Source organism: Odocoileus virginianus, chromosome 11 (assembly GCF_023699985.2).
Source record: "Odocoileus virginianus isolate 20LAN1187 ecotype Illinois chromosome 11, Ovbor_1.2, whole genome shotgun sequence".
NCBI classification, from domain to species: Eukaryota; Metazoa; Chordata; class Mammalia; order Artiodactyla; family Cervidae; genus Odocoileus; species Odocoileus virginianus.
This window is the reverse complement of record NC_069684.1, coordinates 11508197-11522300: the sequence shown is the minus strand read 5'-3', so window position 1 is coordinate 11522300 and position 14104 is coordinate 11508197. Positions and strand designations below refer to the sequence as shown.

The following is a 14104-nucleotide window of genomic DNA, read 5'->3' as shown; positions in this document are numbered from 1 at the left end:
TGAAATGGTCTCAGCAAACTTGCAGACATTTCAGGACACTAAATAAGGATATCTTTAATTCAACCATGAAACCATGAAATGTAGCTTAAAGAACATATTTCATTTGACTCTGTCATTCTGCTCACTTTTCTCAGGGTTAAATATAGATAAGAAATAAAAATGGCATCATCACTCTATGAAAGAATCTCATGCATTTTTCATAGATGTGTGACATTAATATACCTTGAGTATCCTGAGTCTGTTACTGGGGGGGATTTTTAGTTATATTTATGACATTCTACCATCTGCAAGTGAGATTCCAACTAGAAGGAAATATTTATATACACCAGGGAGTCATACATAATTTAATGCTGGAGCAGGAAAGAAGAAAGAAAGTGTTCCAGCATGTAGTACGACATCCCTTACAAGGATATATATCTGAGTAGGAGTTGAAGATCAAAGAATTTTCCTCTTGAGCAACACCAGATATTGAGAATAAGGACAAATTTAATTTGGATTTTTTCCATTGACTATTCCCTAGGAAATCAGGACTTACTTTACCACTGAATTAAGGGATAACACTGAAATTTTCCTTGGAATATTTACAGAGAGAATTTTTTATGTTGCACATATATTTTTCAGCTCCAATAAAGTCTAGTAACAGAACAGATTGATACATGTTATCTGTGTAAGAATAAACTCAAACAAATTTTGGCAATAATCTTGGACTTTCTAAGAGTCAGCATTAAGTACATTTGTTGCAATACTAGACAATATATTTACACTCCTAGTGCCACATATTCATTGCTTTATTCGAAATTGATGTTATCTGAGAATTTTATAGTTTTTTCTATTTTTGACTTTGCAATTCACAGTACTTGTAACAGCATGAAAATTATAAATTAAACATTTGAAACTATATGATAAGATATAATGCAGCAATTTACTCTATGACAGAAGGAACCCAAAGCCAGTCCTCTGTGACAGCTTAGAGGGATGCAAGGAGGAGGGGGGAGGGAGGACATACAAGAAGGAGAGGACATATGTATACCTATGGCCGATTCATGTTAATGTATGGCAAAACCCATCACAATATTGTAATTATCCTACAATTTAAAATAAAATATAAGTTTTATATATATAACAGCAATTTAGCATGAAAATATAGCAGTATAAAAGGACAAAGACATTAAATAATGCTAAGCAAAGAAAATGGGATGCAAATATTTCTATAAACTGGGATTAAAACTAGTAAAATGATGTATATTTTACATCAATAAAGACACTGTGATGGTCATTAATGCTATTTATAAACATTCCCATCTTCTCCTAGATATACAGTAGGTGTATTAGAACTGCTGTAATAAAGTATCACAAACTGAGAAGCTTCAAACAACAGAGATCTATCAACTCATAGCTCCGGAGGCCAGAAGTCTAAAATCCAGGTGTCAACCGGGTTGGCTCCTTCTGAGAGCTGTGAGGGGGACTGTCTCCCAGGCTCTGGTAACCTCAGGCACATCTTGGCTTGCAGTTAATGTTCTCCCTGTGTTTTCACATAATCTTTCTTCTACACATACTTATCTCTGCCCAGATTTCACCTTTGTAAAAGGACATCAGTCATATTAGATTACAGCCCACTCTAATGACTTCATTGTAATTTGATTATCTGTGTAAAAACCCCATTTCCAAGTAAGGTCACATTCACAGGTTCTGGGTGTTAGGACCTCAACATCTTTTGAGGAGTGGAATTCAACCCACAATAGAAGGACTGCATTTCCCCAGTCACTCTGAAGTCAGGCCTGATTATATGATTTATAATGACCAATCAAATGTAAGGGTGTCATTCCAGCACATGATCCTATACACCCCTTTCTTACCTCAGCAACCATCCAAGGATGTGCTCAGATGGATTCCCCATTAGCCTGAAGCCCTAAGACATTATAAGGCTCCAACCCTCTTTGGATGCTATGAACAAGAAATAAATTTCCCCCATGTCAAGTCATTAGGATGTCAGAGCAGTCTGTCACTATACCATAACTGAACCTGTACAGATAGATATAAAAATTGGAACCTAAAAGTAGAATGTACTATAGCAGTACTATAATGAAAACCTAAACTATGTGATATTGGCTTCATGGTCAATTGGCAGACAGCAGGAAAACTGCTAATGGAGGGTGGTAAGGCAGCAATGTGTGTTAGAAAAACTTGGGAAGCAGACCTCACACCTACTAAACTTAGAGCAGCAGAGGAAGCTATGAGGGAGCAAACTGTTGAGACTGGGAACTCGTTCTGTCATTGCCTTTGGCAAGGTTTGCAAGAGGGAGGTGACCAACTGGCCACAGAAACTAGCTGGCCCAGTTTGAAGGCAAGAAAGATACGTAATAGAGTTCATGAATTCAGAGTTAGAGAGGGAAAAGAAGCAACTGCTCCTCAGACCCAAATACTAAAGTGGAAAATTTAGAAATGCTTTAACTAATAAAGTTTATTAAAACTCAGCCTTGATCAATCCTAGCTAACAAGTCAGAAGAATCATGCTCATTGCTAAAACCTCTGAATGGATTAGTGTCCCCAAGAGCAATAGTCAGCTAAGAGCATGATATTTAGTAAAGACTTTCAATAGGAGCAGGCAGCTTTTTTAAAAAAGAGAGAAATGAAAGATTAGGCAGAGCCCACTGCTGACCCTCTTTGGACATGATGCATTGAAATAAATAAAGATTTGCCAATTAGTAATTTAGTCAAGAGAGAAAAGGGAAGCAGAAAGCCAAATATATATAGAGAGAAACAAAAAAGAACAGAAGTCTAGAAATGACCTGTGATACACTTACTGATACATGAAACTGATTGGCATCAAACACATGGAAAGCTTACTAAGTGCCTGAGAAAGCTAAGCTGCCCAGGAAGCCCCTAAATTTGTCCTCATTCAGAAACAAAAGGAACACAAGAGAGAATGAAAATAGCTGCTGTGGTAGGGAGTTAAGTTACAAGTGAAACTAGAGTTTTATTTCCTTTCATAATGTTTTATAATTGTTTTAACAATGTCTTTACAAAAGCTAAGAAATAATATATAAAAACTTAAACTCTGGGGGCGACTTTGTTCTTTCTTAAGTAAATAATATTCTCCCAAGCAGTATCAACCCAAGGTCAGGGGTGTGAGAAGTGACTTGGCATCATAAGAATCTCAGCAGGAATCAAAAGAACTTGGCTCAGCTGCAAATTTCCACAGATCCCCAGGCAAGTGAGTACAAATTATACTCAGGCAAAAGAAACTCTATTGGGTAAAATGTTGGATAGGGTAGATTCATGTCTGCATGTTTTGTTTGCTAATATTTGTTACTGAAAGAATATGTCATTTATTATACTCTTTCAAGAATTCAGTTAATTTTTTTGTGCAAAAATAAGCACTGTAATATATGATGGATCAGGCTTCTGTTTCTACTTTTAAACAGTTTACTAAAGTCCTTCTTTGATTCAAACTTGCAGTTACATGCTTGTAAGCCCAAAAGAGTATAAAAAATTGAGTTCTTAGTTTAAGTCTATTATGTTATTATCTATGACAAACAATAGATGATTGTTTATCAAATCCTTGAGAAGATCAGATGATTCAATGCAAGAAAAAAAGAAAAGAAAGGAAAAGCGAGGTTATAGAGAGCAGAAAGGAATCTTTGATCACAAGGACTATCAGATTCAAGGCAAGGTCTCAGTGGAATTATTTGGTCTTGATTTTGATTTAGAAAGTAAGAGACCAATTCTAACCCAGCCAAATCTAACCCCTTTGATCCGGTGAAATCTTCCTTGGTCTGGAAAAGAGATTTTATGATAATGAATCCCTGGGGAAATCAGACTTCAACAATTTGGCAACATTTTCTGAACAGTCATTGTTCTATGTCGCTGCAGTTTACATATCAATCTGCAAATTCAAACTGGATACTCATATGTAGAATACATTTATAGAATATCTTCCTTACCTCAGAGACTTACCTATAAAGATGAAGTTAATTCTTCTCATGCTCCATCCCCAACACACATGTGGGAATAGGCAGGCACTCACACACAGAACACCCCTTATTGCCAACAGTCTTACTACTACAGCCAGATCCAAACGGATCCCAAAGGGCCAATAAAAAGTCAAACTCAAGAATAAAGAAGTATACACCAAAAACTCTTCAGAATGTGACTTGCTGATTTTGGCAAAACCCTGGGGAATATGTACAAGAATGTATTGTGAAGTATTTGGCCAAGGAAAAAAAGAAAGTAGTTTTAAATTGGGGCTAAATTTATCAATATAAGCACACTTAACAGAAATTCTGGATTTGATGTCCTTGCTCAATAGCTGGCAGTAGTCCTAAAAGTGTGCTTGGCTGGTTCATAGAAAATTTCTTTTCCGGTTTTATTGAGAAATAATTGATACACATCACTGTAGTAACTTTAAAAGGCATACAGCATGACAGTTAGATTTATATATATTTTGAAATGATTACCACAACAGGTTCCTCTAACATCCATCTTCTCATATAGATACAACAAAGAAATAAAAAGTTAAAAAAAAGTCTCCTTGTGATGAAAACTCTTAGGATTTACTTTTCATGTTGTACACTACATCCATAATATCTATTTACCTTATAACTGAAAATTTGTATCTTTTTACCACCTTCCTCTAACGCCCTCTCTACTTTCCCTCTGGCAAATATGAGTCTAATCCAGGAGTTTAGTTTTGTTTTGTTTTAGAGGTCTTTATCTGTGTGACTTACTTCACTTAGCAAAATGTCTTCAAGGTATTCACTGAAATGAATGTTATTGAAAAAGGTAGGATTTCTTTAGTTTAATGGCTGAATAATATTTCCTTGTATAATTTCTGTATTGTATCTATTCATCCACTGATGGACATCTACGTTGTTTTTATTTTGTTTCCGACTCTTTCTGACCCCAAAGGCTCCTCTATCAATGGGATTTTCCCAGAAAGAATACTGGAGTGGGTTGCCATTTCACCCTCCAGGGGATCTTCCCAACCCAGGGATCAATTCGTGTCTCCTACACTGTGTAGGCAGATTCTTTACCTCTGAGCCACTAGGGAAACCCTTTCTATGTCTTAGACTATTGTATATAACGCTGCTATAACTGTGGGGGTGTAGTTATCTTTTCAAGTTACTGTTTTCATTTCATTTCCTTTGGAATTGCTGAATAGTATAGTGTGGTTCTATTTTAACTTTGTGGGGGATCCTCCATACTATTTTCCATAAAGGTATTGAACTGAAATACCTATTTACAATCCCGCCAACAGTGTAAATGCTCCCCCATGCCAACATTTATTATCTCTCATCTTTTTGATGACGACCATTCTAACAGGCCATTCATACAACTCGGTGACAAAATCACCAACCGCCAGCACCATTCTAATAGGCATGAGGTGGTAACTCAATGTGGTTTCAATTTGCAGTTTTCTAAAAACTAGCGATATCAAGCATCTTTTCATGTACATGTTGACCTTCTGTATATCTTCTTTGTAGAAATGTTCATCCAGGTTCTTTGTATATTTTTTAAATTGGGTTATTTGGGTGTTTTTTTTTTTACTGAGTTGTACAAGTTCTTTATATATTGTGCACATGAAACCCTTGTCATATATATAGTCTGCAAATACTTTTCCTTATTCTATAGGCTCTCTTGTCACTTTGCTGATGACTTGTTTTTCGCTGCAGAAATTTTTTAGTTGGAGGTAGCCCCACTTCTTGATTTTTATTTTGGCTTATGTGTTAGGTATCATATCCAAAAATTATTACCAAGACCTACGTCAAGGAGCCTTGTGTGCATGCGTGCTAAGACACTTCAGCCATGTCTGGCTTTTTGCGACCCTAAGGACTGTAGCCTATCAGGCTCCTCTATCCATGGGATTCTTCAGGCTACAGTATTGGAACAGGCTGCCATTTTCCTCCTTTGGGGGATCTTTCTGACCCAGGGATCGAACCCGTGTCTCTTAGGTCTTCTGAATTGGCAGGCAGATTCTTTACCACTGGTCCCACCTGGGAAGCTTGAAGGAGTTTTACTCCTGTTTTCTTCTAGGAGTTTCATGGTTAAAGATCTTATATTTAAGTATTTAATCCATTTTTTGTTAATTTCTATGAGTGGTAAAATATCTGGGTCCAGTTTCTTTTTATATGTGAAATTCAATTATCCCAACACCATTTATTGATTTGCTTATCTGGGTCCAGTTTCTTTTTACATGTGAAATTCAATTATCCCAACACCGTTTATTGATTTGCTAGTATTTTATTGAGAATTTTTGCATCTATATTCCTTGGGGATATTGGTCTATAGTTTCCTTTCCTAGATATTTCCTTTTCTGGTTTTGGTGTCAGAGTAATGCTGACCTTGTAAAAGGAATGTAGAAGTGTTCTGTTCTCTTTGATTTTTTAGAAGAGTTTGAAAAGAATTTCTTTTATATCTTTATTTAACGTTTGGTAAAAAATCAACAGTGAAGCCATACAGTCCTGGGTTTTTCTTTCTTGGGTGACATTTGATTACTGATTCAATCCCCTTTCCAGTAACTGGTCTAATCAGTCTATCCCCCACTATCTCCTGGAGTTTGTTCATGTTCATGTCCATTGATTCGGTGATGCTGTCTAGCCATCTCATCCTCTGCCACTCCCCTTGCCTTAGGCCTTCAATCTTTCCGAGCATCAGGAGGGTCTTTTTCAATAAGTCAGTTCTTTGCACTAGGTGGCCAAAATATTGGAGCGTCAGCTTCAGCAATAATCCTTCCAATGAATACTCAGCGCTGATTTCCTTTAAGATCTACCGGTTCGATCTCCTTGCAGTCTAAGGGACTCTCAAGAGTCTTCTCCAGCACCACAATTCAAAAGCATCTATTTCTCAGTACTCAGCTTTCTTTGATTATACAGACCTTTGTCAGCAAAGTAATGTCTCTGCTTCTTAATATGTTATCTAGGTTTGTCATAGCTTTCCTTCCAAGGAGTAAGCATCTCTTGATTTTGTGACTGAAATCACTGTCCACAGTGATTTTGGTGCCCAACAAAATAAAACCTGTCACTTCTTCCACCATTTCCCCTTCTATTTGCCTTAACGTATTGACTTCACTTATCATTATATAATGGCCTTTTTGTCTCTTTTTACCAATTTTAAAGTCTATTGTATCTGATAAGCATATATACCCCTGCTTTTGGTTGTTGTTGACATTTGCTTGTTAAGAGTCCCTTTGACTGCAAGGAGATCCTACCAGTTAATCCTAAAGGAAATCAGTCCTGAATATTCATTGGAAGGACTGATGCTGAAGCTGAAACTCCAATACTTTGGACACCTGATGTGAAGAACTGACTCACTGGAAAATCCCCTGTTGCTGAGAAAGCCTGAAGGCAGGAGGAGAAGGGGATGACAGAGGATGAGATGGTTGGATGGCATCACCAACTCGATGGACATGAATTTGAGCAAGCTTCAGGAGTTGGTGATGGACAGGGAAGCCCAGCATGCTTCAGTCCATGAGGTTGCAAACAGTCGGACACAACTGAGTGAGGAATGGAACTGAATATCTGCTTGAAATGTCTTCTTCCATCCCTTCATGCTCAGTCTTCCTATATCTTTAAGGCTAAAGTGAATCTTTGATAGGCAGCATATTGTTGGATCTTGTTCTTTTATCCATCTAGTCATTCCATGTCTTTTAATTGAAGAATTTGTTCATGTTTATAGTTAAACTATAAGTAAGGACTTACTATTGCCATTTTGTTAAATGTTTTCTGGTTGTTTACAGATCTGTTGTTCCCTGTTTCTTAAACTACTATCTTTTTTCATTCTTCTAACCCAACAGCAATTTATTTGCAAGCATATGAAAAATCTGACAATATTACATTTAGGGACGAGTATATTTTTATTTTGATGTCTTCTGGTATCAGTATGCTTTAACTTCTTAATTGTGTTCTTTTGTATGATTACTACAATATTTTCTCTTGTGATTACCATGAAGCTTACATAAATATCTTAAACTTATAATACCATATTTTAAACTGATAACAATTTAACCTGAACAGCATTTGTAAATTTAACACTTTTATTTCCCTTTCTTTTTCTCCTCATATGCTAGGTTACTGATGTTACAATTACCTTTTTTTTTTGTATTATGTAACATGACATTATTGTAATTATGGTTATTTTTACTATATTAAGTCTGTTTGTTAACTTTTAGAGTTTTGTGTGAATTATGCATCACTATTACAGAACTAACTACAACTACCCAACTATAACTAACTAACTAACCATATTGCAGAACTAACTATGACTATCATTATCAGTGAGATTTACAGTGCCTTTCTGTGTTTTCATGATGTTAATTAGTGTTCTATTACTTCCCTTCAATGAACTCACTTTAGTGTTTCTTGTATGGCAGGTCTGGTGACAGTGAACGCCTTTAGCTTTTGTTTGTCTAGGAAAGTCTTCTCAAGAAGACATTCTAAAGGTCAGTTCTGAAGGAGAGCTTTGCCAGAATATAATTCTTGGCTGACAGCTATTTTCTTTCAATATTTTGAATATGTCATCCTGTTGCATCCTGGCCTGAGAGTTTCTGTTGAAAAATCTGCCAACAGTCTAATGGTGGTCCCCTTGTACAAAACTTCTTTCTTTTCTATTGCTGCTTTTAAAATTCTTTGTCTTTGACCTTTGACAGTTTAATTATAACATGTTTCAATGTATCCCTATTTCAGTTGAGTTCAGTTCAGTCGCTCAGTTGTGTCTGACTCTTTGTGACCCCACCCACTGCAGCACACCAGGCCTCCCTGTCCATCTCCAACTCCCAGAGTTTACTCAAACTCATGTCCATTGAGTCAGTGATGCCATCCAACCATCTCATCCTCTGTCATCCCCTTCTCCTCCTGGCTTCAATCTTTCCCAGCATCAGGGGCTTTTTCCAGTGAGTCAGTTCTTCATATGAGGTGGCCAAAGTACTGGAGTTTCAGCTTCAACATCAGTACTTCCAATGAATATTCAGGACTGATTTCCTTTAGGGTGGACTGGTTGGATCTCCGTGCAGTCCAAGGGACTCTCAAGAGTCTTCTCCAATACCACAGTTCAAAAGCATCAACTCTTAGGCACTCAGTTTTCTTTATAGTCCAACTCTCACATCCACACATAACTACTGGAAAAACCACAGCCTTGACTACATGGACTTTTGTTGACCTTTGTAGCCCTATTTAGGTTCAACCTATTTGGCCTCATCAATCTGGGATGTTCATTTCTAGCCTCAGATTCAGAAGCCTTTAGTCATTATTGCTTTAAATATTCTTTCTGTCCCTTCTCTTTCTCTTCTTCTGGAACTTCCACATTTTCATTGTTTCCATGTTTATTTTCATTGCTTCCATGTTTATTTTCACTGTGTCCCATTACTTCCATAGGTTTTCTTCATTCTTTTTCATTCTCTTTTCTTTTGCCCTTTTGACTGGGTATTTCCAATGTCTTATCCTCCAGGTCACTGACTCTTCATGGTCAAGTCTACCTCTGAAACTCTCTGTTCAATCTTCAGTTCAGTTATGGTATTTTTCAACTCTAGAATTTCTGAGTTTTTTTATGGTTGCTATTTCCTTGTCAAATTTCTCACTTTTGTTCATGTATTGTTTACCAATTTTGTTTAGCTATCTGTCTTTTCTTGTAGTTCACTAAACTTCCTTAAGATAATTATTCTAAATCATTTGTTTGACAGTTCATAGCTCTCCATTTCTTTAGGGTTAGTTATTGGAGCTTTATTTTGCTTTTCTATGCTGGTGTCATTTTTACTTTATTTTTGCAACCCTTGACTCCTTATTGCACATTTGCATAATCAAGTCCCTCCTCCAGAATTCACATGTTGCTTTGGCAGAGACTTTTCACCAGTAAGTTTAGTTTGCACTTTGAGATGTGTCTTCTGATAATGTCCTTAGACTAGTAGGGTCTGCTATTATGGTTTACTTGAGGGCAAGTCTGCTATTCAAATTCTGAGGACAGGGATGGGTATCGTGCTGAGGCTGAGGATAGTTGGAAAAGATGGCTGGTTTGGTCCCTACCCAAGTAAGGCTGCAGGATGAGCTCTGTGGTTGTCTGGATTCTCTGGTCAGGCACTAGTTGGTTAGGATTGGATACTATATTCAGCAGTAGTGTGTGCACGCATTTGTGCTCAGTCGTGTCCAACTTTTTGCAATCCCATGTACTATAACCTACCAGGCTCCTTGGTCCATGGGATTCTCCAGGCAAGAACACTGCAGTGGGTTACCATTTCCTCCTCCAGGGGATCTTCCCAATTCAGGGATCCAAGCTGCGTCTCTCGCGTCTCCTTAACTAGCAGGCATCTTTTTTACCACTGTGACACCTGGGGAGCCCCATTCAGTAGTAGATGGGGCTATACAGGTCAGCATCTGGGGACCGAATCAGTCCACAGGAGGCACTGAACTCCCTGGCCAGGTGAGACCACCAGTTCTGCTCTGCAGACGGTGAACTCACAGGTGGTGCACTCTGTTCAAGTGCCGCTGTTGCAAAGCAAGCAATCAAAATGGTCCAATTCTTCGGCAACGACCAGGGGCCCATAAGAAGAAAATATATGGGCAGCTAAGATCCTATTTGATTTTTCTTTATGAAAAATGTTCCAAACCTAATAAACAGAAGTTTAGTGTGACAATAATAAATGGAGTTCAGACAGGGCAATCTCAGTAAATCATCCCACACATTTTGAGGTTATTTCCCCAGTTTCTAACCCAATAGCTGAAATAGATCTTTTCAGGTACTGGAAAGTTCTCTAGACTGGCTCATGAGCCCAAGACATACACTCTTGATACCTTAGAAACAGATGCATGTACTAGAGAGCAGGGGATAGATCCTAGAGGAGTAAAGAGGCTTGACAACTCAGTAATGAACACAAGTCAGCATACAGTGGTTTCAAGTGACTGAATATCTCCTCTAAAGAAAAAAATTCTTCACTCCATCAATAAGAAGGAGAGGCACAATATACTGTATGCCTCTTTCCATGTGAAAGGCAAAATAAGTCACACTTGGAGAAGATGCTCTCAAACATTTGCTAAGTGACATATCAACCACTGGCCTTGAGTGAGGTCAATAACAAGATAATGTTTTCTGGCTGGTTATATAGTAGAAGCAGCCAGTAGAGTTAGAACTTTTGCCATCAACCTTATGACCCAAAGATGTCAGGGAACTCAAAGGGTCTTAGGTAGATCAAGTTGTACGGAGACTGTAACAAACTCCTCTAGGACAATCAGAGAGGAGGACTCTTGGGTTCCAAAGGAAAGTCCTCTTTACCTTTTTTTAATGTGGCTATGATCCATATTTATTATTTTTAAAATAGATATAAAATCAGGAAGAGGCAGAAACAGAACTTGAAATTAAGTTTGTCTGGTACCAAAGTCTGTATTCTCATGACTAAATCATATTGCTCCTCTTGGGACTATAGAAAGGCCCATATGACTCATCATTGAAACGATTGACCATATCACCTAGAAAAAATTGTCTTATTATACAGGGATTTTCAACTATATATAAAAGATCTACATTTTACACAGAATGCTAAATGTAGAATAGTTGAAATCAGTGATCATAAGGTGCCTATTAATCAGATGACAATGTGATTTTGTTTTCAATGATAACTACATAATGATCAATCTTTATCTGTACTAAAAACAGTGAAATCTATACTCTTTCCCTCTTTGGGGACATGTGGAGTAGGAAAAGGGAAGCCAATAATGGGCAGGCTGCACTTGAATCCAGCTACAAAGCAAGGCAAGTGGATTTTCCTTCTCAACATACAAATATGTCCTTGTAAGTCTAATATTAAACAAAAAAACAAAAAAGTTTTCCTTGATCCACTGACAGAAGGCCCTCTTTAGAAGCTACTGCCTTGCTATTAGTTTGGTGTAAAAGTAATTGCAGTTTCACATTGTTGAACTCTGCCCTTTGATATTAAAATACACTCAAATAAAAGTGGTTATGTTATACATCATTTTAATGTACATTTCTTGCTTTATATTTCTTTTATGAATATTACTTGTTGTGTATTTTATAATAATTTTAGGCTACGGAAATGATATTAGACAAAAAGCAAATGAGCAAATTAATTTGTTCTTGTTTATTTGTTCAGTCATGTCTGACTGTTTGCGAGCCCATGGACTGCAGCACTCCAGGCTTCCCTGTCCTTCACCATCTCCTGGAGTTTGCTCAAACTCATGTCCATTGAGTCAGTGATGCCATCCAACAATCTCATCCTCTGTCATCCCCTTTTCCTCCTGCCTTCAATCTTTCCCAGCATCAGGGTCTTTTCCAATGAGTTGGCTCTTCACATCAGGTGGCCAAAGTACTGGAGTTTCAGCTTCAACATCAGTCCTTCCAATGAATATTCAGGATTGATTTCCTATAGGAAGGACTGGTTGGATCTCCTTGCAGTCCAAGGGACTCTCAAGAGTCTTCTCCAATACCACAGTTCAAAAGCATCAATTCTTTGGCACTCAGCCTTCTTTATGATCCAACTCTCATATCCATATATGTACTGGAAAAAACATAGCTTTGACTAGATGAACCTTTGTTGGCAAAGAGATGTCTCTGCTTTTTAATATGCTCTCTAGGTTTGTCATAGCTTTTCTTCCAAGGAACAAGCATTTTTTTTAGTTTCATGGCTGCAGTCACCATCTGCAGTGATTGTAGAGCCCAAGAAAATAAAGTCTGTCACTGTTTCCATTGTTTCTCCATCTATTTGCCATGAAGTGATGGGACCGGATGCCATGATCTTCATTTTTTGAATGTTGAGTTTTAAGCCAGGTTTTTCACTCTCCTCTTTCATCTTCATCAACAGACTCTTTAGTTCCTCTTTGCTTTTTGCCATAAGGGTGTTGTCATCTGCATACCTTATCTGCGATTTTCTTATTCGAGTTCAAAATGGGTCATAAAGCAGCAGAGACAACTTGCAACATCAACAACATATTTGGCCCAGGAACTGCTAACAAACACACAGGACAGTGGTGGTTCAAGAAGTTTTGCAAAGGAAATGAGAGCCTTGACGATGAGGAGTGTAGTGGCCGGCCTCTGGAAGTTGACAACAACCGACTGAGAGCAATCATCAAGAAGCTGATGGTCTTACAACTACATGAGAAGCTGTCAAAGAACTCCACACTGACCATTCTATGGTCATTCAGCATTTGAAGCAAAGTGGAAAGGTGAAAAACCTTGGTAAGTGGGTGCCTTGTGATTTGACCCCAAATCAGAATTGTCATTTTGAAGTGCTATCTTCTCTTACTCTACACAGCACCAATGAACCATTTCCTGACTGGGTTGTGACATGCAATGAAAAGTGGATTTTATATGACAACCAGCGACAACCAGCTAACTGGCTGGACCAAGAGAAGCTCCAAAGCACTTCCCAAAGTCAAACTTGCAACAAAAAAGGGTCACAGTCACTGTTTGGCAGTCTGCTGCCTGTATGATCCACTACACCTTTCTGAATCCCAGTGAAATCATGACATTTGAGAAGTATGCTCACCAAATCAATGAGATGCACTGAAAACTGTAACACCCATAGTTGACACTGGTCAACAGAAAGGGCCCAATTTTTCTCCACGACAAACCTGACCACACTTCACATAATCAACACTTCAAAAGTTGAATCATTTGGGCTACGAAGTTTTGCCTCTTCCACCATATTCACCTGACCTCTTGCCAACCGACTACCACTTCTTCAAGCATCTAGACAACTTCTTGCTGAGAAAATGCTTCCACAACAAGCAGGAGGCAAAAAATGCTTTCCAAGAGTTTACTGAATGCTGAAGCATGGATTTTTATGCTGCAAGAATAAACAAATTTATTTCTTGTTGGTAAAAATATGCTGATTGTAATGTTTCCTATTTTAATCAATAAAGGTGTATTTGAGTCATTTATTTTAAATCATTTATAATGATTTAAAATTCACTGTCCAAAACTACAATTACATTTGTACCAACATAACATTAGGAACACAGTAAACTGTGGAAAATTCTTAAAGAGATGGGAATACCAGACCACCTGACCTGCCTCTTGAGAAACCTATATGCAGGTCAAGAAGCAACAGTTAGAACTGGACATGGAACAACAGACTGGTTCCAAATAGGAAAAGGAGTACGTCAAG

At 37.8% G+C, this 14104-nt stretch overlaps 1 pseudogene; it reads left to right on the top strand.

The window, feature by feature from the left end:
- The first annotated feature begins 12034 nt into the window (after positions 1–12034).
- LOC139037341 (histone-lysine N-methyltransferase SETMAR-like) lies at positions 12035–13857 on the top strand (annotated as a pseudogene).
- Positions 13858–14104: the final 247 nt, after the last annotated feature.